The sequence below is a fragment of the Teleopsis dalmanni genome, chromosome 1, assembly GCF_002237135.1.
Source record: "Teleopsis dalmanni isolate 2A chromosome 1, ASM223713v2, whole genome shotgun sequence".
Lineage (NCBI taxonomy): Eukaryota > Metazoa > Arthropoda > Insecta > Diptera > Diopsidae > Teleopsis > Teleopsis dalmanni.
This window is the reverse complement of record NC_051846.1, coordinates 73,431,834-73,459,193: the sequence shown is the minus strand read 5'-3', so window position 1 is coordinate 73,459,193 and position 27,360 is coordinate 73,431,834.

The window sequence follows — 27,360 nt, the reverse complement described above, 5'->3', positions numbered from 1 at the left end:
TGTTTTTAATAAGAATATTTATACACTTTTTAAATTCATTATTTATGGTTTTGTGAAAAAAATTTCTTTTTGTTTTACAACGAACTAAACACATTTGACATTTAAATTTCACATTTATTCTATAATATTCCTCTAATATTCGAAAACAGACTTATTCCATGTAATATTGCCCTAATATTCAAGAAACAGACCTTTTCCATACTATCCAGCTAAATAAAGTCATAAATAAATATCCGTTTCCTGATATAACGATATTCATTTCTAAGAATCCGTAAACTTCAATACACTTAAACTCATTCGTAACAGAATGGTAGACCCTTCTTAACAGGTTGATTATTCAAATAAAAAACAATTTATTAATACAATTTTAAATATATATATTATACTGCTAAACTTATAAGAATAAACGGTATTTACTATCCTAAATCGCATATAGTAGAATAGTAAAGATTCTAAATACATAAAATGATAATTGAATACCGAAGAGAATCGTTTTGTTGGAAATGATAAATTAATTGAATATATACATGTTCACACAGTTCTTCTGTAAGCATTACTTCTAAGCGAGACTTGTACAATTTTCACAATGACCTTTTTGAAATGGAACTTTTTGTATATAGCGGACAACTCATCACTATATACGTCAGATATTTAAAATAAAAGTATTTTATTCATGTCAACTTACAAAAACATAAATAAAGTAAGAAGATAATTCGCCAAGTGAGAAATTAGACTACATGCGGATATAAGAAGATTTTCTTAATCCCTAAGAAAACTGATAAACGTCCTATAGTCAATCTTAAAGAAAAAAAAAGATAAAAGTAAATATGTGGGTATATCGTATATAAAAAATTCAAGTAGAAAAAGCAAATAAAAAAAAACAAAGTGTATACAACGTAACTCTTAAATCTCTTTCGCTAATCTCTCAAAAAAAGCGGAGATATAATAAGAAATCAAAAAACTATAACCTAGTAATAAGACCCAGTCTATCTATGTACAAGAAAGGTGTCTTGCATTTGATTATCAAAGTTATAGACGTATCAAAATACTGTGACCAGATGCATAATAAGGGTTCGTGAAGAACAATAAAAAGGATATAGTTTTTAAACTATTTTTTAGATTAATGCATTCTATTATTAAGTTTATTTCAGACCCAAAGAATTTTTCTCAGAGACGGAATAAATGTCGCTTCTTGAAAACTTGATTTTATAATTAATTTACTGCATTCATTTTATAAAAAAATTTAAATATGATCAATAATATAAAATATCTATATATTCGCTAATAAAAAAATTTTCTTACAACGTAAACAGAATCCTTAACGACCCTGGGTATCCTTTAAAATTAGCTTAGCATTATAAACGATATTCGTTATTTGCGAATGAGAATACAAATGAAAAAAAATGTTACTAAAAAAAATTGAGACATTGTAATTGGATATCTGAACGCAAAATTACCGAAAAATGTTCCTATTTACAATATCAAAAGGTTTAGTTTCATTTAAACAAAATAATGACTCACATTCCAGTAGTCATCATTGCTAAAATTTATAAATTGCATTTGGAATTGATTGACAATATCTCTTATTCATCAAATAGAAACTTTCTTTTTCCAAACTTGACAGTTGGGTGCAAATGGTAAAATTTTTCATGAAGTAATAGATATTGTATATACCATATACGCTTTCAAAAAATGGTTCTGAGTCTACAAGCAGAGATACTGTCTCTTTACTAATAAGTTATATCGTTCCTAAAAATATTAAGTGACTGAACACATAGGATCCATACAGTATTAACATTATAAATGTTAATACATACTAAGTAATGAGAGTTAATTATTTTTAGTGCTGCTTGGCTATCAGTACGTAAAGATGTAGTCTGGTTCTGATAGTTACCTTTAAGGTAAAAGTAAACGCGAAAATTTCTGCTTTAATGATTGTCCCGTTTTTTTGCATTTTTCCTGTAAATAAATTATCCATGTACCAAATTGACAATATGTTTCCTAAGTTTTAAATATACTATTCCAATTCTTTTTAATACTTGATTCAGTTTTGGTTTTCGACACTGCTTCAGTTTCGACACTGATTTGGGATAAATCGATGTTTTACAAAATTTTTTTACAAGGAAATTATACTTTTTACGATTTAGATAACTATTAGGTTTCGTTAGGTTGGGTGGCCGCATGCTGATACTACTGTCAGCACCCAACTGATACTACTCGGAGACATCTGCGGTCTATTAAGATCCTCTCAGAGTTGGCTAAAAGAGGTGAGTTACATTAAGCGTTGTTATCTCTATGTCTTATGCTTGTAAGAACATAAAGTTAAGGAGGTTCGATAAGTACACTTTCGTTATCTCCGCCAAAGTTGGTGAAGAAACGTTCTCCAATATAACTGTTAGTTGTTGGACACTCCTCTTAATAAGTGAAAAATAAATTTAAAAATTAATGTGAAAAATATTGGTGTACGAATGCTTCAAAAATAAAATTAATTATTTTTTTTATTTATATCTTATGATAGATATATTTTTTCTGATGACCCCACTAAATTTGATATGAATTGCAGCTGCTATATATTTTACTAAAAAAACGATATTTTAATAGGGAATATTTTTTAGATAAATATAAGTAAGTAATTAATGTGTGCGGAAATATTACTAATTCTGTGGTTTCCAACTCAGTTGCTCACAATTGTATTCTAAACAAAGCAATTTATATTATGAAAATTCATAGAAGTTCCTTAGCCTGTTTAACACACACAAGTGCTGCAAATTACTCACAATCTTTTATAATTTTACTAAACTCGATTATACACAGTGTGTCACATCACACACACACACACATACACAACTAAAGGAAAGCACAGAACATTTAATTGCATTAAATAAATAACACCACCAACTCTTCCCTATGCGACTGTACGAGTATGTCTACTCTACACTGACAGTTAAAATTGCAGTTGGGCTACTGAATGACTGTAAACTTTAAAGCAGAGTCTGGTATATTCATGTTACTGCTATTGTTTTGTTGTTGGCATCGTTGTAGTGTCATTGTAGTGTTGTTGTTGTTGCAGTAAAAGCTAATTAAATGTGAATTATTCATTTTAATTTGGAAAATTTTGTGTAAATTCCAAAATTCAAATGCGTGAAATATTTTGTGAAATGTATATGAGTTGCGGGGACAAAGTTGACAAAAACTGGTTTTGTCATAGTTCGTTTTGGTTGCATTTGTCAATGGCAATATGTTGCAAGTGAATTTGTTATTTGTTAAATATGGCGGTTATGTGGGTGATTAATTGTTGACTGAAAAAACAATTGGCAGAAATTGTAAATTTGTTTTGTTGATGGAAAGTTTTAATTTAAATTATTTTAGTAAAAATTTCACTTAAACACGAATAATTGCAATAAAAACTTTAATTGCTCTAAATAAACAAATACACCAACAAATATTTAAGACCTCTATACACCAATATATTTAAACTAAACGACCTTTTATTATATCTATGTTTATCATAGACGAGTTTTATGACGAGTCAAACATTAAACATTTTTATTGTAACAAAATGAATATAAACAATTATTGCAAAAGTACATAAACCACCAAGCAAATGCAAACACCCGGTGGCATTCAAAGCAAACATTTACATAAACACACTTATGTGAAACACAAAAAGAACAACAACAAATATTTTAGCTAATTCCATGCTTCACAACAAGCAACAATTCAAAGAGTTAGGAAGCAAGCAACCCTGCTTTATAATTGAGCATCAATTACAACAATAACAGAACATTAAAAGTGAACTTTGCGTCATTGTCAACGACAACGGCAACGGCAACGACAACAGCAACACAAATGCTTCACTGTGGACAGCAGCATGAAATGAATATGTATCTCGTCTGACAACACATTACAAGATTTGTAAGTGTATCTATCGCTTTAAAAATAACATCAAAAATAATGAGCGTAATTAAGAGATGCCGAATGTTTGTCAAATGTGCCTGAAAATAAAATTGGTACAAAATATTCAAAGTAAAGGGTGTCGGGTGTGGAGTCCGTGTGGTGTGCACCCACACGTACTTTAAGTAGCTGTTGCCTTGTTGCTGCGGTGTGCCAATAGCTTATTATTCTTAAGCCCCACACCCTACCACAAACACTTACTACATAAATTGTACCATCAAAACCTCCTCCGCACAACTTCACCTCTACCAAAGTAAATATAAAATTTTCAACGCGTGTTATGTTGAGAATTTAGGCACAAATTAAATCGTTTTATTTATTACAAAAATTCTAAATATGCTCATCCTGTTGCCATTGATCCATATGCTTCACTCTACGGCGAAACACTTTTCCGACACTAAAATCAATTTGTTTGTTATTTGTTGTTGTTGTTGCGGTCGTTGCTGTTGCTGTGTTTTGCTTAACAGTGTGCACACAATTTTTTGCAGCAGTTGTGAAGGGGTTAAGACGTTGCCTTAATCTTTTGACTTTTCGTTGAATGTTTTTTCAGACTTCTGCTATTCGCTGCTGCTGCCTTTGTTTATGTTAAGTTGAAGGCGCGTACAATTTGTGTAATTGTTGTTTGCTTTGTTTGTATTGTGTGTTCGTACGTGAGTGTGGTATGTTTGGCATGTGGCAAGGTGGAACCATATGTTTCCATTCAGTTCCAATTTCGTACATTCTGATTTTGTTGAAATTGATTTCCGATTAGTGACTTGTAAGTTGTACATTAAATCTGACTTTTTGAGTGGCCACAGCAGCACTTTTAATAAGTAAAATGATTTTTAGAAATTCCATTCCATCCATTGAACAGCAAAAATATGCTGAATGATACGCAATTATTTGCAATATTTTTCATATTGCAACATTTTGATTTTTATTATAAACATTTTAGTGGAGCAATTATAAGCTTTATTGAAAGTAGTTGGAAGTAGATGACTTTGGTATGTTGCGTATGTTAGCGCTGCCAGTATATTCACATATTTCTGCTAGCTCTGTTAGATATATATTAGGTATTATTTTGTATCCGCGATTTTTCATCACTAGATGGTGTTAGTACTCATATATCAGGAAACACAAATTCAATTATGTCAAAGGAAAAAGTGTGCGAAAGGTAACATATTGTGTAAGGCATTTGTGTGATTTGTTGCTCATATAAAAAGCTAGATTGATTTGAAATAGCTAAAAAAATACAATGTGGTACGTTTATTAATATAAAAAAGGTGAAACTGTGAAAAAACATGCCAAAATATTTGTGCAGATTACTATGAAAACACAGGTCGATGAAAGTTTGCAACTGATAGAGCAAGACCGGCTGTCAGAAGATAGCGGAGACACTAAACATACAGCACATGATAGTTTGGAATTATTTAAATAGAGCATTCTATCCAATGACGTTCGATGTATGGATGCCATATGGATTAAGGAGTAGAAATAGTATTGAATTACCATTAGTAAAAAACTGCTAAAACGCAACGTAATCAAGCCATATTTGAAGCGAATCTTTACAAACGATGAAATATACATAAAAAACGTGTCTACCCCACGCAAGTGATCATTTCAAACCCTGGATTGACAATATACAAGGTTATGTTGATGGTTTGGTGAGATTGGAAAGAAATTCTATTACGAACTGCTCCAGCCTGATGCAACGGTTAATTCAGTGTTCTACCACTCATAATTCAACCACTTGATTGAAGCAATCAAGGAAAAACTACCAGAATTCTCCTAACAGAAAAACACTTATGTATTATCATGATAATGCCAGGTCTTCAAAAATGTTGTCAAAAGTGTAGCAATGCAAGTGCGGATATTACATATACAATACGAGTGACACCTAATTTAAGTAGTGTCAATTAGGAAACTGCTATTTTTGCATAGCAAACATCGGTGATTAATCGGATTTTATGAACTCATAAGTCGCAGTAAAATAGAGAGTTCTAACATGCAGTATGCAGAGCGTCGTGGGTGTGCGTTCTTAAGGAGTGTCGGGCTATTTCTTAACTAAATTTGCGTTTTATGAAATAATTTTATAAGTAGTAGTGGCTTTATTTTTACTTCATTTTAAAGTTATTATATTACATCGAAGTTATATAATAATTATAATACATATAATTATAATAAATATACATAAAGCTTACAGCTATGGCATTTTAGCCGCCTGCCGGAAGTTTAGATTAATCTAATAGCTAATTAACTAATAACTAATTAATCCAATTTTTATAAATATTAAATAGGTATTCTTGCTTATGAGCTCAATACAACATAAAAATTAAATTAAATTACTTTAACAAAAATAATAGATTTTATATAAGTTAATTTAAAAGTCTTCATTAATAATATTTTGCCTATATTTAAATGTAGTTTTAATAAACGCCGTTAACAATCTCCAGTTGGGGCCATTCAGTAACCGTATGGTTTCATTGACATCGAGCGCGGGTTTACCGAAGTACAGCAATCTATGTTCTTTAAAAATTGGGCATTCACCTACTAAGTGTATAACATCGCCTTTCAATTTAAGGTTGCATATCGTGCACAGCGTGTCTAGACTTTCATGCGGTACGTAGCACAATCGTAGGAGCTCGCCGCGGGTTTTGAAGATTGTCCTTATTGTTTCTAGGTCATATTGCTCGTGAAAGTAATTATTGACACCTAGATCATAATTCAACTTACTATATGCATCTCTCGATATACTGTTTCTTGCCGTTTCTACAAAATTTCTACGTTCTTCAATACTTAGTTTCGTTATTATATTTTTTTGCCACATTTTCCAGTTTTCATTAATACTCAAATCATTAGTTATATTTAACTCGGATGCCAGATTTGACCATTTTTCAAAAAATAATGTTTTTTCATTTATTAGGTACTGCGCTAATGTTTTTTGAATCCTATTGTCTGGCAAATTCCTAACACGATTGATGTAATCAAAATGCAATTTTAATGTTTGGGTATATAGCGTCGGTAGACCAGTTTCTAAATGCACCATATAATTTGGGGTATTTTTTGGCAAACGAAACGTTCTCTTTATATAAAATGTCTGCAATTTTTCTACTGCGTCATATTTATCAACACCCCAGATTTGCGCTGCATAATTTAGAACTGACTTAACTGTGGCTTCAAAAACTTTGTATTTTACGGGCAGTGACACTTTCGGATTTCCTAATAATAATAATAATAAATAATTTTATAAATAATAAACCTCATATTTAATTGTTCAATATTGGCCAGAGATTTATTTTAAAATGTTGTTAATATATATATTTTCGTACAGTCGCACTTAATACTCACTATTTTAGTATTATTATAACTAAGAATAGATTAGTTAGCTTTTTTATAGAATTGCTGCCTATAATTGCAAATTTTTCTGTTTACGTATGAACAGATCTATTCGAAGTTTTGGTGAAGAGGTACATTAATACCTATGAACTAAACGCTTAATTTTTAATATATTAATGACGGAGCTTGAGGCCTTAAGATTGTTTCAGCTCGCGAAACTTTAGTAGATCATTCGGGCACTTATGTAAGCAATAAAAAATTGCGACAGGTAGAAGTTTAGTATACAAGATGAGAATTGGAAGGGAGATATTGAAGTGTATTGATCGCTTTTATTCCAAATACTTAATGAGTTTAAAAAGAAAACAAGAAATTAGCAGATATATTCATGGCTGTTTAACTTAAGAGGTTTCCGTCGACAAGTAAAGAAGGTCAAATATGTGTATACATTCTAACATTAACCTCTTTGTGCACAGCTATCTGAAGATGAATTTTTTAAAAGGAATATTCAAATAATTGCTGGCATTGATAATCACAATGCAAGTATTTAATGTTTAAAAACTGTTAATCGTTGATATGTTGTTAACAAAATTTTAAAACCTGATGACCCGCCAAAAAGTAGTCAAGAATTTCTTATTTCTCAATTTATTAAAAAGTATGAATTTATCAATAGTTAATAATTTATACTTCTTAAATAATATGATGTATTAAATAATATCATTTAACATTAAACGTTATGATTAAAACATAATCAATTAGTAAATGTTGTTATATTTTTAGATATTAAATTCTTGCTGATACACCGCAACCTGTGAGATTTGCTGTTATATTTTTTTAAGGATTTTTATAACAAAAAAAAATTGAATTTTGAATTTAGTAACTTATTAACACTCATGTACCTTTTTAACCCCATGTGCAGTATCAGTCACTATTTATTAAATTTTCTGTCATACCAATTCGGAATCACAATTGCACTCACTTAACACGCGGAGCTTCTAGATTTCATAGCCTTCGTTTATGAACCGGAAACAAGTTAACTTTAACTGCTGCACATTAGCATTAACAGCCTGCAGTTAACAGATTGCGAACTCCACTTTTTGCGCTCGTAGCTTCTGTTGTGCTAATAACAGTAGTGCATGTGCATCTGCTGCAAGCAATGTACGCGATGCAACTTAAATGATCCAATTTTATTGTCTTTTGCCGCGCATTTAATTTTTTATGAAACAAATTACTCGACTCGTTTGGTGAAAATTGCATTTGAAATGTTCTATGAATATTTAGCGATGTTAGCTGCATTTTTTTATTGCTCTAATCTTATATTATTGCACTGGGGTACATATAATTTGGTATTTGATATTATCATGTAAGTTATATGTATAAGATAAACATACTTATGTTAATTAAATTAATTTTTGTTTGATTTACATGTACTTATTTTATTTAAGTATTTTTATGCTTAAAATATAAAAATATAAAACCATTTTATGTAAATTAGTATACGCATATATGCAATTCATATAATATATTAAAGTTTTTTTCATAAATCAGCGTACGCTTCACAATATCAACATATTTGTAAAAGCCTAAAAACATCTGATCAATAAAAGTTTTGAATGCTATTCAAAACTGTGAAAATTCTTGATATTCACAAGAAGTTTTTTGGTTTTGTACAAAAATTATAAGTTAACTTTAAGGTGATTTAAATACATTTGCCACCATTTATTATACGGCCTTAAACAGTAGTGATCTAACCATGAAACAAATGCCCTCCATGAATGCCCTCCAAATTACCGGAGCTTTAGGTCTCACTACTACTTAATTGGTAACTCTTTTTACTCTACTTCATTGGTTACCGTCTAAACTTTAAAAAAAAACAAGCTAACCAGACTTAATAGAAACAGCAGCACTGTCGTTTTAGCACTGAGAGATCACTGTGTAATAGAGTGACATGTAATGGCTATTTGCCAGTGCCCATCTTTTACCAGAAAAATAATTAATATGTTTGGAGTCCCATTTTTTACTGACCTGACTTATCATCTTTCAAAAATGGAAAAATAGCCAAGTTTATTAGCTTTTTTGACTTTTTATCCAATTATAATGGTCGTCTTGCTCTACTGCATAAGCAACGTCTTTATCTGTTGTATCACAACATACCAATATTTGTGCTTAATTAAGCTTTGGTGAATAACGGTGTTACTTCAACTTAATATAATCTCAGTTTAAATCACATTTCAAATGAGTTGCAATGAAAACAGTTTAGTGGGCCAAATACATGTTTCTAATACTCAGTATACGATTTTGAACGGCCGTGATCTGGACGGATATTTATTAATTAATTAATAAATAATAAAACTTTATTGTTGTAATTTTTTACTTTGCGAAATACTTATCTATTGAAACATAGTTTATATTAAGAATTTAGTTTCTTCTAAACGGACATTAAAAATCAATTTAATATACAATATGAATAATAATATGTAACACCTAATCGTAAAAATCATTTTTATAAAATAGTGTTTATTTTCTTTAAAGTTAAATCACTTTTCAAAATACCATGGTACATTAGAACGAATGACATCCTCAGGGACCTTAAGATTGATCCCATTAAAAAATACCTTATGATCAAAAAATAACTAATTCGTTCTTTTTTGAATTCCCGCGCTTATCCAATCAGTAGATTAGTTTTATTTTCACGCTGGAAACACTATGTATAATAGTGTTCTGTCAAAGTTTAACTCATATCGTACGATTAGTTTTTGTTTAGTGTCTATACAAAGAAGTCGAAAACTTTTCGTGTGGCGATTTTTAGCTGAATTTCATTAAAAAAAGCGTCGTTGTGATTTGGCCAAAGAGATGATTTCCAACGCAGATAGTGACCCCACATTCATCGAACGCATCATAACTGGTGATGAGACATGGGTCTATGACATGTCTACCAAACAACAATCGACCGAATGATGCTTCGAAGGTGAGCCGAAATCGAAAAGAGAACGCCAAAATCGGTCCAAAATCAAGCTTATGCTGACTGTTTTCTTCGATATTCGTAGTGTAGTGCACTATGAACCTTCCGTCCTTCCGGACGGTTAAATGTTCAAACGGTCAATAAGGAGTATTATTTGGCCGTTATGCGTCGTTTGTGTGAGGCCATTCGCAAAAAGAGACCAGATTTATGGAAGAAAAACTCATGGATTTTACACCACGATAACGCACACAGCGTTGGTTGTGTCACAGTTTTTGGCCAAAAACTCCACCAATATCATGAACCAAGTACCGTACTCTCCAGATATAGTCCCGTGTGACTTTTTCCTCTTCCCCCGTCTCAAATTGCCATTGCGAGGAACGCGGTTTGAGACCACAAAAGCGAGGCCATAAAAGAGAATTCGCTGCGTGAACTAAAGGCCATTCCCTCGGCGGCCTATAAAACTTGTATGGAGAATTGGATCAAGCGTTGGCATGCATGTATTGCCGCAGGAGGAGAGTACTTTGAAAGCGATAATAAAGAAAATTATTAAAAATTAAAATATTGCATGTTTTTTTAACTTCTTGTTCTTTTTTGAAACTGATAGACTTAACATTCTAAGGTCAATTATTACTTAGTCTGATGAAGTGATAAACAATAATCCAGTCAAGGCGTAAAGAGGGGTTTTGAAAATACCTAGAGTTAAGAAAGAGTAAAAGTGCTCAAGTGCACTGGCTCAAATAGCTTCACCATAAATAAATATTTCTAATTCTCTTATTATTTCATTCTTTAACAATTATTTTAAAAATAAAAACATAATTAAGTAATTAATTCAATTATTCTACAGCTAGTTTATGATTTCGTTCTAATATAAACACAGCAAGTGAATTTGTTAATAAAACTTTCACAGCCAAGTCACAACACACCAGAATAATGTGGGAAGGTAAAAGTCAAGTACGGCTTTGGGTTAGTTGGTTAAGGTGTGCCGACTCTGAACTTCAAACTTAGCAGGACATAAGTTCGATTCCTGGTACTTGCAGGTTCAAATAATCACATATTTACGAATAATTAAATACAGTCACTCTTTCATAACTCGAACTTCTATGACTCGATTTTTCTATAACTCAAACCAAAAACAGTGCACCAAGGTTTTAGAGAGCAAATTACATTCAATTCTGCTTCCATAACTCGAATTTCTATAACTCGAATTTCTCTATAACTCGAACAAAAGTTTTGTTCCATGCTGATTGGAAAATGGAAATTGCATTCAATAAGTCGAAGTTTTGTTTTAAGTATAAATGCATTTTGCAGTAAGGGTAAGTCCCTTTTTCCGAACCAAATCTTTAATTTTTTTTTTATGTTGCTTCTTTGTGCAAATGCCAGTCGCTAGCAGCGTGGTTTAAAGTAAATAAAATAACTTCCAATGTTACTCTTAACGATTATATTGAGCTTGACAATGAGTTTTGTATATCAAGCTTTCCTACATATGACGATATTATTGAGCACTATAGCTCTACATTACTGGATTCAATTCTAACCACAACGGTAATTGATGATAAGGGTTTGGTGGATGTAATTGTTCATCAGCCTTTCAAAAATGAAGTAGAAAATTCATTCAAAGTTCTGAATTTATATTTGCAAACGAATGCTACTACAACTTATGATCACTGTAAGAGTATGAATAAAGTGCAATCTCTTTTTACTAAAAATTAGAAAAAAATTAAAGTCTCTAACCCTAATTTCTGAACTGAACTACTTTACTATAACTTCTGTGCTTTATTTGATTGCAAATAAATAAATATCTTTAAAATTCTCTAACTCGTAGTCTCCATAAGTCGAACCTTTTCTTTGCAAAATTGGAGTTCGAGTTATAGAAGTTTGATTGTATATTATGTACATTTTGCAAACTATTGTTTGACATATGAGTACACAATTCATTTTTTATTTAAACATTATGTATGTATATAAATTTTTGGTTTTTTTGGTTTTATGTAAAAATATTTATTTATTTATTCGTAAAATATATATAAATAATACTTTCTGATATTTTCTTCTTATTTTGAAATTTGCAAAAAAGATTAAACAGCATCCGTTTGCGATACATTTACAATGTGTGCTTTATTGAAATGTTATTGTCAAACTGTTAACGGATTTCCAATTTGGCCAAAATGTCAATATTGTATCATTTATGTTTCGCTTAATGGTTTGTGTTCGAGTATTTTGTAAAACACTTTTTTCTCTTACGACGTTTAATAAATTGCAGTCCGCAAACATCATAAATCATTCAGTCGCGCTCGCAGTTGTCGTTTAATAAACACCATTTTTGGTTTGCCATGATTTTTTAAGCCATTTTTAATTTATGTTAACTCGTAACATTTTTTTTTTGGATTTTTTATTTGCCATGTTTGAGCTCTGTTATTGCCTACAATTAAGACGCCTCAGACGTGTACTGCGACCAGCTGCGCGCTTAATGCGAATTATACTGACTTTTCGCTGTTATTGCCCAATGTTATTGTTGCTACGATTGTTTTCTCTGTTGTTGTTGCTTTTAATACTTGTATTGCGTGTATATTTCGGATTTATCGACTGAAGAAAATTTATTTAAACTTAATGCAATTTTCATTGACAGCTGCGGAAGTTTTTCATTTGACTTTTTATTTTCACTTATTTTACGAATTTTTTATTCCATTTATGGCTACTTTTAATATTAACCATACATTTTGACATATGAGAAATGTATGATCAACTTGATTGGTCTCATTAACATATATTGAGAAAATAATAAACATATTGTAATTAATTATATAAGAAGTTATTGGTAAAAAAATAATTTAATAATAAGTTTTATGTAAATATAACAAGTTTCTATTATAACTATAATAATACTTTATTATAATAAGTTTATATAATTATACTAATTTATAGTGTAAATTATATATAAATAAGATAATAATCGCAATATGAATATTTAAGATGCAATAATTAAGATGTAACCACAAATTAACATGTCTAATAGCATTTTATGTCAAAAATAATAAAAACTATGAATATATTTTATAATGGTATATGTAGTTATTACAATAACTAAAAGCAAATACTCTGTTTTAAAGAAAGTGATAACAAATCTTTATTTTCTAAAATCGTTTGTGTATACAAACAATGATTAAATTGAATTTATATGGCCTTTTTGTTTATTCTAATCGGTAATTTTTGAGAGAAATATGAACATAATTTTATAAGAAGATATTACTGAAGTACTGAAGAACAAATTATGCCAAAAATTTTAGAAGAGTTGTCCCAAGTCCCAAGATGCATAAAAAATAAAAACAGATTTTCGTAAATCAATTTAAAACAATCAAACAACAAACAACAGAAACAATTGAGTCCTGATCGCAAAGATCAAATTATAACATACACGGTATAAAGCTGTTTTAGCTGTTATTAGCGTATGATATAATTTAAACATAATAGGACATTTTCGATAAAGTTAGAAAATTAATTTTTTTCATATGATATTAGAAAAGTATTTAGAGTGTCTCAGAACCAAGTGAATGTATTAAAAAGTACTTTGAAAAATAGTTAAAAATATTAAGCATCTCACAAGTAATCAAATGCTTTTAGACGCATAGATGTGGACTATGAACTAGGACACTTCTCAAGAGTTTGAGGAGTGTCCGCATAAACATTATCGTTTGCTTAAGCTAACAAAAAAACCAATAACAGAATTAGTGCCAAATGTGATAATCTTGCTGATCAATCATACTACCAGATGTGTTATGGGATTTGTGGGATCGTTCTATTGAAACCTGTTATTATATCATTATTTACAATTTCTCGCTGAAAAAATTGGTAATCATGAGATAGTAGCGATTAAAATTTCCAGTTCGTGATATATTTTCAGTAAAAAGGTACAGGGGTATTACGCCTCAGTCACACATTGATTGACAAACACAGACTTTTTGTGAATACCATGGTTTTTTGTTTTATTGTCTTTAGAAAGTTGTTTGTAGATTTTTTCTTTTTTTGATTTTAAATTGGATGCCAAAATATTTTTATAGTTTTTGTACAAAGCTTTTACAATTTTATAACTTCCAAGGATTGTTAAATGATCCACAAGTAAAGTAACCTTATACTAAACATATAATGCTTTGAATGACAGCTCTGTTTAACATACTTGATTTAAAAAGTATTATAAAACTCGGATTAATAGATAATTTTATAGTACTCAAAAAAAAATTTTGTAAACGTTAAATATTTCACCTGTTTGTAGTAAAAATGTATATTTAATGCCACTGTATGTATTTTGAATCATTAAACAAATCATGCTAAAAAATTGCAAGAATTATGCTAGAAATGAATTCATTGAGCTCTTATCCGAAGTTATTCGATATTACGATACAGGCTTATATATTGTGAAAGTATTAGCAAAGGATACAATGGCCACTTGCCTGTCGTTAAAAATATAAATATTTTTGTCAAATATTTAATTGAGGATCGTTTTATTGAGAGATGGATGGCAGCTAGTTTTGTCTGGAAAGAACTAAAATGGCAATCTAGTCGAAATTATTGGGAGAGTTAAGTATTTAACAGCTGCTTCGATTATTACGATTTTATAGTGCACTACTCTATAGTAGCGACCTCATTACACGAAGCCTATTTTTCGTACATTTAGAATAAATATACCTACTAATTCATAGCAGAATATATTTAATGGTCTAACTTCGGTTATAATTTATGGAAACAATATATGAGCAGATTGCTTAATCTTTAAGAGACCTTTCTTTTTGTCCAGATATTATTTATCATATAGTCCTAACTAGTATCACCAAGTAGATTGATTAGCTATTAAGTAAATAGAAGTTCCATCAGTCCAGTTGATATTCGTACCATCGAAATAGTTCTAATAGATCCATGATTTTGCATAATAATGCTAATAGCCTTACCAACAACACATAGGTGTGCATCTAGGCAACAAGTTATAGAGATGAAAATCCTATTCAAAATGTTACAGTAGAGTTGCATTGATAGTAAGTTTTATTGTAGTAGATGCCAATTCACAAAATTTAATCTTCTACTATAATGGAATTGTAGTTGTTATTTGAATAAACATTTCAAAGATAAAATTTTTTAATAACAATTGATTTCAAGTATAAATAATATAAAATAAAGTATAATATTATAAATAGTATTATAAAATATAAATATTAAATAAGTAAAAATTAATATAATTAAATTTATTGATAATATATATTATTAAATTAACCTGATATTGTTTTATATCTTGAAGTTATCAATTATTTTTAATAATTGCTTGTTATCATTAAAATTGAAATTTTTCTTATTGATTTAATTATTTTTAATATGTAAATTTTTCGTATTGACTTAAATAATTTGTAATTTAACCTGTCAGAATATTTGAATTCATCGCAAACCTGAATCAACACCCTATTTTCTGTCCACTTATTTGCTTTCAGGAATTGTGCAAACTTCACGTTTTTTAAATTTCAAACGCATTATTTCGAGTTCGTTAACTTTAGGAATACAAAATTTACATCCATAAGTTAAATAAAATATAAAAAAGAATTTGAATTTAAGCTGAAAAAGATACTTCCCCGAAACGTTGATGATAAATGCACGCAAATATGACGTTTGCGGAATGGCCGAAATTTATGCAGAGATGAGGCGAAATCCGCAAATTGTTGTTAGTTTTGTTAATTTTAAAATTAAAATGCATAATTGGCACACAAAATGGTGCAAATAAAATCATAAAATATATTGCAAAAATATATCATTTAATAAGTAAATACAAATGCACTGATTGACTTTTATTTGCAATAATTTAAATAAAAAAAAATTTTATTTGCAATAAATAATAAAAAATGAAATTGTTCCAAGTAGAAATTCAAATTACCATATAATTTCTGTAAAAAAAAAAAATTAAAAAAATCTTTCTTTCAAAGTTTAGACTATTTTACTGGAAACATTAATTAAACGAATTTAAAAAAAAACGCTGGCCTTTTTCTTAAACGGAACAAATTGGCATCACTTGCCACTCATTAAAAATCAACATAAACGCCACTTAATCAGCGTAAAAATTTGCTCATCATTAACATGGCACGGAAACGGATCCAGCGAAGTAAGTGAAAAGAAATTTAATTAAACGTCAAAAAATGTAGATTTTTAGCAAAAAAAAATCAGAAGAATATAAAAAAATTGTAAAAAAAATTGTTAAGAATTTACAATTAGCTAAACAAGGCGCTGTTATTATGGGCAGCACCTGTGGGATTAAGTCAACAGGAAAAAAAAATAAACTTAGAAAAAAGGAAACGGAAGTACTACCATTACGATACCATTCTAACATCAAAGCAGCAAATGAAATTAAATGCAAAAAAGTGTGAAAAGCTCTAAAATTAAGAGATAAAAGAAGAAAAAATGTAGATTTGTTAAGGGTTCCAATCACACTCTTCAAAGAATATGATACCAACTGGAAAAGAATAAAGTGATTTTTTTCTTAACACTTAGAAAGCAGACGATTTGAAACAGGTTACAATTTTGGATTGGGTTACAATTGTTGGTATGAACAGCAACGAATAACAAATTAATTTTAAGTTTTAATTACAATTATTGTTTATATATACTTTCTGCATAAAAATTATTTTATTTAAAACTTTACTGATGAGACAGTATCCAATAATGCGCCAATAAATGTCCGATTCGAAGTTCCAAGAAATTTCCGCCGACACCAATTGAAGTTATGTGTTTGGTATAACTTCCCCTTTGGTAAGAGGCGTGTCCCATCCAACCGCTGTTGATCTTTGATTCGAATGAAAGTAAAATACAATCACTCTCTTCCCATGTAAATTTGGGTATAACATCAATTGGTCGATAGCCGAAGCTGTGGGTACTGATTTCCGTATTACCAGATTAATACCTTCAGTCGGATGTCACAAGTGAATCTCACTCACTGCAATTCACACCCTAAATAATGTCGGGATGGCACCGTTAATTTAGTCGCCTCTTACGATAGGCATGCCTTACCTTGGTAATATTCTAACTTACCAGGGGAACTAACTGATAAATATATAGACAGTCACAGTGACGACGCGTGCCCTATCTGGAAGGGTGTGCGGCCCTTCTATAATGTTGTTTTTACATGTACCACTTATATTAAAATATATGAGATGTTTTATTAATAATAACTATATTATGTTAGGCAACAATATATTCGTAATATTATATTAACAATTCATTAACAAAATAACATATTAAACAAATTAAATTAATAATTTATATATAAATTTAATATTATATCAAAAACAAAACTTTTCATATACTTGTAACATCAAACCAACTTTTTTCAAACAAAAGAGTTTTAACTCAGAACCATACATGTTTATCCAGTGATCAAACAAAATCAAACTCACTTGCAACGTACAAATGTGCGCACATGTACTCCGCACAGTAAGAACAGAAATTCGTGGGTGTTACTGTTAAAAGGGGAGAGACGAAATGTGATAGAAATGTATGGTGAGATGAGCTGCAAACTTCAGCCGCTCATGCAATCACTTTGGCAAATCATCATGTTGGATTCGTATGCATGCAGTTGATATTCGAAGAGAACAGAAAATTACTCTCATACAATTCCCACTATATAAATCTCTATTTCTGATATTACGAACGGGAGCACACACACATTATTTTGTTCATATGCAACGTATGAATGTGTGGTCAACTTCTTTGCACACAAAGGGGAGAGACGAAATATAATAGAAATTTTCTGTGATTTGAGCTGCAAATATATGAGCACAACTAACAAGTATAGCGGCTAACAGAAGTAAATTGATTGAGTTTTCATAGACAATTATATTTAATTGTTTTTGCTAAAACTTTAAAAATATATATATATGGAAATGTAATAAATAATAATAATTCTTGATGTGAAGATACTTAATAAATTTATGTACCTATGTTATTTAACATTTTGCAAATTATGTTAGGGTGTTCACCGCACACCTCCGCACCTTAGAGCAGTCGTCACTGGACAGTCAAAATACAAACTGATTTGATAAGTGATTTGGAAATCAATTTTAACAAAATTTGTTGATAAAAATATTGAATCTGATATACAGTCTCGTCTGTCATCTTACCGTTAATAACGGAATAATGTTAAATATGAGTTTCCTAAAAAATATACTGCAAATATTCCTATTAATAACCGCGTTCTGGATATATTGTTGAATTATAGTCGTCTTCGTTACTAACTTTACACTTTAAGCAAAGTCTTCTTCAAATTTTTTTATATCAGTTTTATCATGAAAAATCTTCACAGATCATACATAAGAGCTGTATAAGTTTTATAAGTAGTTCTAAAATAGTTTAGAAGTATTTTTTTTATAATCTGACTTTTAAATAACTTAACTCCAGATTATTTCTCCAGTATGGAACTTTTTTTTTTTGTCTTGACACCTATTTCACACCTATTTAAAATTTTTCTTTTTTCATTTTTTTTTTGTAAATGCAGTTTATTTGCAAAAATTGAAAAAAGAAAAATTTTAATTCAGCAGAATTTATTAAAATAAAAATCCATTTCAATAAATTACTTAAAATTATTGTTGTTGTTGTTGCTTCATTACTATTCGAACCCTTCTAATAATTATTATATTTTTCAAATATATTAATATTATTTTATTGCAACTATATTTAGTGAATAAATCATATCATTATATAAGAACGGTCTGATTTTATTCCAGTGAAAATTAAAACATTTTTTTAAAGGAAGAGTTTTAATATTCGTTGTTAAAACAATTGGAAAACCTTGGACAGGGCAATACTTATTCATAAGTTTAATACGAATATAGTTTTGTTATTAGAACTTTCAGAAATTTTACTCTTTATAAGAGTTATATATTCCTTATTAATATATTTTTGATGTTAATTACTGTACTTTTTTTTTATATTTTTTTTTAAAATGAGAATTCAAACTCATAGTTTATATCTTTCGCTAGCGCATTGCTTTTGTGCAAATAGTAATAGATTATAAAAATATTGAAGAGTATCTGAAAATACCAATCCAATTCAATAAATATAGTATTTAAATCCAAAAGCGTTTACTTTCTTTTTAATTTAACATATGCGGTAGTGTTGTTAATACTATTGTATAAACTATTGTATAAATGTTAACAGAGAACATATGTATATATTACATTCGTTTATATGTACTTATTGTCCATTCGACTTTTACGTGCGATTATAACACTAACATCCACACTGTTCTCCTTTGTCATTACCAAGTTCGGTTACAGAAGTTTTCATGTAAGCGGCTTCTGCCGAAATTCCACACTGGAATTTGCATAAACAATTGGTAAAATGCAAATATTTTTATTGTCATGTCCTTATGTACAATCTCCAAAGAGCATTCAAGCTCTAACAACGAATGTGGTTAGCTGGAATGTTTTGCATTCAATAGCAAATGCGACAAACTGGAGCACGTAGCAATATTAGCTCCGAGTGTTGCACTGCGAATGAACTGCAACAAACAGTAGCAGCATCCTCGGCAGTTGAGGTACTGGTAACAGTAGCAACCTCCATAATATCCGTAGTTTCGGTTTATTGCTGCAATATGAAAATGTAAGTCTTACGGTTTTTTTACCCTTTCTGGCACTTTAATGCTTTTGTCGGTACGAAATATGTGGAAATTGTTGTTTTGTTGAAAAATTATTATCGAACACCTGTATTTGATCATGATAAGATGAAAAAGAAGAAGAAGAAGAATATAATTTTGGCAGAATGAAACCATATACATAACAATATAAAATGTTACTTTGTGTGAAGGTCCAGTGCAGAGTCTGTGGCTATGGCCATAAACTAAATGCATAAGTAGTAATGTATGCTGAAGTGAAAAGATTTCCGAGAACGCATTCAGTACGTTTGCATACGAATAGTAAATAATATTTGTCCTTTGGGAGTTGTGGTGCGTGATTTCTTCGTAGAAATAATTTTGGCGCGTTGACAGTAAAGTGCAATGCCGATGAGGTAGTAACTCTACACTGCCGGTAACCATATAAAATAAGGAGCTACTTATACGGAAGCTCGCATCATTTTCATACAATGGCACCATGAAGTCTTGAAGTTGATGTTGTTACTGATTTTACTGTTGCTGTTGTTGGTATTGTGCTTAGTTGTGAATATGGTTGGATTTATATGCCAGAAGTTAACGTTGTAAACAATAAATGCAAATTGTGGCGAATTTGTACGAATGCAAGCTTTGATTTAGAAAATTTTAATCTCTAGAGATTTTGTATCTCTTGTGAATAGTGTAGTATGTCTGACAATATACCAATCTTTAAGATACTGTTCAGTTGTTGGGTAAAAGTGTTGACCACTGGGAACTAATTTATATAATTTGTACTTTCATTAAATTTTGTTTTACAAATTTAGAACAAAAATATTTAAAATATATTAAATTTATTATGGTCTTATACATGCAAAACTGGTGATCTTACTGACTAAAAAATAGTCTTACTGATTACTACTTCAAACTAAATAGTTTAGTTATAAGACCTATAGGTGCGTGTTCTATTTCCAAATCTTGACTTTACTATATACCATATAAAATATATAAATATGAGTTCTTGGTGAAAAGTTTCTGCTTAACATGTCCATAACTCATTCAAACATACAAACTTGTGTGACTTAAAAGCCAAAAGCAATTACAATATCAAAATATCAACACAAACAACTGCTGTTGTCAGACAAGCCGACGACAAAACGGCACACAATGTTCCTTTAAATCCTTGAAAAAAAGAAAGAAAACACTCCATAATGGTTACAAGTCCGATACAAAGTCATCAATACACTACCAAACCAAGCAGGTTCTTTCTCTCTGAGTTTTTTTCAATGGAATTTTAAAAGTTATAAAATAAACAAATAATGATGAATGCTTGAACATTGGACAAGCTCATGGTCATCCGTCCTTTGGACTTTTTGCGAAACTTATGTGCAGAACATTGTTCCTTTTTTTATTATTTTTGTTTTTTATCAAGTAGTAGAGCCATAAACTTGCCAAAAAGAAGGAAGATATTAATATCTTTTTGCGAAGATTTATAAATGCAAACATAAACTGTCAAAATTTTCGGCGATTTATTAGTCCAAATTGAGTTTTAAAAGACGATGAAAGATTTTTAATAAAATAAAAATTGTTTAAAAGCGAGTGACTAACAAAAAATGAAGCGGGAAATTTAAAAAAGTGGCGGCTATGTTAAAGGGAAGCATATTAGAAACAAAAGGTAACAAAAAATAACAAAAAAAAAAGAAAATAAGAATGTTTACACACTAAAGTGACACACAATTTATAACATTTCGTGAAATGAATTCAGTCGTTGAGTTTGATTTTACTTACTAAAGTCCAGTAGCGGAATTTGATGATTTTGTAGTTGCTGTGGTGCTATTGTCGACATAGTTTAACAATGGGATAGAAAAAGGTTTTTATTAAAAAATTTTAGTTCGTTAGTACCTTATAGGATATTGTAAAAATTTCTACAAGATCAAAAATTAGGTGGTTAATTTTTTGACAATATGAAGATATCTAATCCTATTATCCTTACAGTACTTACATCATGTAGATTTAAGTTCACAATTTTTTTAGCGAATAATCAAGTTTTTATATTAACTATATTCTTTTTAAAGTTGTTTATATTTTACGCTTTGTTAAGCTTTATTTTTTTCTGAAGCAATAATGATTACAGAAAATCAATTTCATGTTACTTTACCTCTTGTTTTTAAAAATATACGGAACAGATAGTCCTTGATATATATGTAGTAAGATTTGTTTATATTAAGTGTGGGACAGGATAAGGCCAAGGCACTTAAATAGGTCACCATTGTGCTAGAACCAAGAAAAAAAATTAAATATTCAAAATAGATCAAGTTATTTGTATTAGATTCCTTGGTTTCCTTAATAAATCTAAAATCAGGCAAAGACAGCATTCATGTTGAAGATAGATAACCCAAAATTCCAATCTCGTTCTTGCAAATGCTGGGTAATAATAAATTAAATGCTCTATAGGGTACACATCTTTAAAACATGACTGAAATTTTGGATCTACGATGATACCAATAGTGGTCATGTGATACACACTTGTGATATGCTCTGCGATTATTCCGGTCACTAATACACGATCCTTTTTTTAAATTACAATAGAAGTTTTACCAGTCTACTGTTCCTTCTAGGAATATGTTAGTATTGATATGATCAATTTCGGTTTTTGGATCTTTCATTGATTATTGATTATGATATTTTGATTTAAATAGACAGCTTACCATATATTATAAATTCCGATTTTTAAATACTGATGAAATTATCTTTGGCATTTTTGCATATTCCTCTCTTACTTGATGTATCTATTTGTTATCTGCCTTTATAAATCGACCATAAAAAGCTTTTAAATTACTTTGAAATATTTGCTAAAAATGATCACATGTGTATGTGTTTTGACTGTGATTACTTACGTTACTACTTTAGCAATATCGCATTACATTTTGCCACTGATATATAATTACATATATATAAATCTCGTCCACTATATTCGGAATTGTTACTTATTATAGGCGTTCTAACCATTCAGCATATTTGTTGCTGAATCTTAACGAAAATCGATAAACCGATTTTGAATCATTCCATATGATGGTGCGTAGTCTTCACATTTCTTGCCAAGTTTTCTTTCTAGTTAAGTTATTTTTTTTTTTCTTCTTTACTTCTAAAAAACTTTGAGAACTTTAAGAATAAGAAACTTAATAAAAAATCTAAGCTTAAGTTATTTAAAATAGTGTTGTTCAACGAAAAAAAAGTTATGTTAAATGTTATTTAACGAAATTATTGTTGATTTATTATACGGTCCTTGTTTTTAGTGGGTTTCGGACGCCAGTTATGCTCACCACGCCTTTAATTGAAGTATTTATATTTGTCAGTGCGAATATTACATCTGCAAATTAAATTTTTGTTGGCTTTCAGTTTACTATGGATACCGTTGGGAAAGTTATTTTAAAGTCATCCTTCATCAAAATTTTGAATCTGATGCCCGGGCACCAAATATGTTTCGGATACTATGAATTGGATCCTTCCTCAATATTTTTTTCAGTAATATAGTGTAGTTACACAGAATATCTCCTTTCAATAATTTGAAAAGTCCAAAAAACTTAATGAAAAAAGTCTAGGTAAGAATTTGTATTGTAAGAAATTCTTTAATCGTATCATTGTTCATTAAACAGTTTCCAAAAATATCTGTTAAATATAATTTATCCATATTAAAATTTTTATTTAAATTGAGTTGGTTTGAAACTCATATAGGCATGAGTAATTAAGTATATGTATATAAATACTAGTAAAAGTAATAGTAATCGAAAAACCATTTGGACGTGAAATAAATAAATGTTAATTATGAAAAGATTCATTTACTTAAACTTATTTTTTGATGAATTCATTGACTTCTTTCATTAAGTTTACTACTGTGTTCCTACTCTGACTTCCATATAAAATCACAAACAAAAAATAGGCTTTTAACCCTATGAAGGTAGACACCGAACAGTTTTGATGCTAGATTTAAAATCGACATTTGTAGATATGCAATATCCAATGATTGCTACTGTGATTCTTTGAACAATTTATAGTTACAGTGAGGCGGAGAATGATTTACAAGTCATACAATATCTACAAAGCAAAAGCCAGTCGAAGCCAAAGTACTCGTGCCTATGCCTTTCAATACTGGTCACTGTCAGTTCGTCTACCAGTTTGCTTACACATTTGTTGATTTGCATTTACAAGACAAAATGTGATACGAAATATCTTTACGTACCCAACCAAACTCAACCGAAGCGAAACACTACAGTTTAACCGTAAAAGAGGAGCTGCACTGCAAACGGCAAAATAATCTCGCAAAAATCTGTACTGACTTTGATCTGCATAAACATGTCAACAAATAAATCGTCATGTAAAAATGGCATTTTAAATCGTTGTTGACATTTCTACTGCAAGTTTAGTAAACGACATATTTCAGTTGGAAAATGTGTACGTGAAGTTTTATTTTGTTTTTTGGTTTTTTGGGTTTTTGCGTTACTTGGCCATTTGTACATAAAAAAACAGAAATTCAGGCACTAAAATTCATGTTGAGCAAAATATTTATCAAACTTAAAAGGTATTTTCTTCCATTGTCCTGTTGTGGTAAGGTAAGCCTACTTACTTTACGTCGAGCTCATAAAAATACCACCCACTAATTTCACTTTATTACACATATCCTTGGCAATATGTGTTCTTACTCTGCATTTACTTCTGCGACATATTCCCATTTGAGATACGCATTTCGTATTTACCCACAAAGTGTGCCACAATTTAGTTGCAACGAAAAAGTCACACAAAGATTAATAATCCTTTGCATGGCAAACTTATTCGACTTACTTTCAGTGTCCTTTATTTCGCCATATTTTATATACCTTTTCGGAAAGCATTTAGTTGCGCGTATGGCAAGCGTACGCAAATGCTAAATTATTACGATATGAATTATTATATTAATTTCAGCGCTACTTGCGGTTATTAATGTGACATCTTACATATTATTATTGCGTACATTCCTACTACAACCATTACAACCATTACATATTTACAAAATCACAAAGGTGCCTTACTACTAACACATATCGTTTGCTTGTTTTATGTGGTATTTCAGTTATTTACAATTATGCGGCATTTATTATTGCTGCGATTTCGGTATGTAAGTCAGATGTGCAGTATAAAATCTTGTGTATCTAAATTATGGACCATGTTATTCCTAATAAAATCGAAACTGTTGTAAAGAAAAGAGCTCATATATCATCTTAAATGAGTAATTACTTATGTTATTAAGTAGAATTCCACAAAAATGTACATGACTTGTGTAACATCATGAGTAAACAGGATTTAATGTTTTTATTTTATAATTTCTATAAATTATAAAGTTTTGTAATTATAACAAATGGCAGCTTCATCTGCTTTAAGACTAAAAGCTACCTCACAATGGAGAGACAGTGACTATGGTCATGCCTCCATTCTAAATCTTTTCAATTTTACTCCTAAAAACGTTGATTACATCACACCCACTCTCAACTTTGACAGGAAATTTGATGTCGTGTTTCCATCTAGAGAGGCATGGACGTCAGGTGGACCCTTCTTAGATGAGGGCGTAACCATTTTCACAGACGGTTCCAAAACAAGTAGTGGTGTAGGTAGTGGAGTTTTCTCAGAGGAATTGAACAAATCTTCCTTCTTTAGGCTTCCAGATCATTGTAGTGTCTTTCAGGCGGAAGTGGTCGCCATCAGGGAAGCTATAGCTTGTTTGAATGTAGATGATATATTTGGCAGGAATATATACATACTATCAGACAGTCAAGCTGCATTAAAGTCCTTGAGTTCGGTCCAATTTACATCTAGGACGGTTCTTGACTGCTACACATCTCTAAACGAAATGTCGACGCAGCTCAATATTTCTCTAATCTGGGTTCCCGGCCATAGGGATATTTTCGGAAATTGCAAAGCAGACGAGTTAGCCAGAAAGGGTGCTTCAGTGCCATACTCGGAGCACCTAGACTATCTGGGCATATCACTAACATCATGTAAACTGATATTGAGTTCTTTCTGCACAAATACTTTTAATAAAAGATGGGAAGACTCAACGATATGTAGACATCTGTATGCAATCTGGCCACTTTCCGATAAAAGGAAATCGAAAACTCTCATTGAGATGTCCCGCAAGGACATTGGTCTTCTGGTAGGGTTGATTACAGGGCACTGTAAGCTAGGGAACCATGCTAGAAGACTAGGTCTTCCTTTCAACCAAATCTGTCGTAGCTGTGGGGAGGACGATGAGAGCGCATCTCATCTGTTGTGTTTTTGTCCAGCTCTTGCACGTCGGCGATTTAGTACTCTAGGGGCCCCCTTCCTTGAGGACCTGGACCAGTTACAGGATCGGGCTTTAAATAGCATTTTATGCTTCGCAAAAGGTTCTAGGTGGTTTTAAACCCTGAGATTTTTAGTATTTATATACGGCATCACAATGGGCCAAAAGGCCTAAGTGGATCCACTAGGGATCACCGGTATAACCTAACCTAACCTAATTATAACTCTGAAACTACCATATTGGAAATAAAAAATTACAATATTAGTTTTCTTAAGATGTTTAAAATGTAATAAAAGTGCATCCATGGGTACTACAATGGATGCATGATCCATAGGGATGGAGGCATTAAACTACATGTTAAATATAAAATCAATAAAGCTAGGATATATCCGAAGGCCTCAGTAGCTAGCACTATATCTATACATGCTAGGTTACATGCTCAGTAAATAAAAATAAAATAAAGCTGTATTTTACTTAAATGTTAATTATTTTTTGTAAAATAGGAAATAGTTTCAGCGATTACAAGGCGTCCTCAAGTCCAATTAATTGAAATCCTGCTCATCACTTAATGAAACAGCCAACTCTTTTTTTAACTCTGTGTACTTTATGGTCCGGAATGTACTACATAGTCACTTAACTAGTTGTAGGAAGAACTTAAATATATAAATATATAAATATATAAATATAAATATATATATAATAAAGGTTGTAAGAAATTATCATAATCACCATCACCACCTTGCAAATTTTACTCATTGCAGTATTTTAATCTTCCATTTTTTTTAATCTGTAATTTTAATTCTATAATAGTACTTGACATCCACTTCCATGTCATTTATGAGTACTTGAATGTGCTATACTTGTTTTGAGCTTTGGCAAATAATTAAATTTGTATGCATTTTATGACTTTTTTAATGGTGTTTATCTAATTCCAGAGAAGTCACATTTGGATGACTTTATAACTGCTCTAATTGCATTTCATGTCAATTCGAAAATTTTTTCTCTTGATTTTCCTACTTTATTGTAGACATCATTCTTAAGAGAAGCGACGCATAGAAGGAATAAATATAGACTTCTACTCAAAAATTCAAAGGTTTGTTGTAATCTAATATCTGTACATGACACCATGCTGTTTGCTAAAAAAGTTCAAAATAACTAATCATCCTGTATACACTTCAAAAATTGAGATTTAAATCAATAATCCAAAAATAA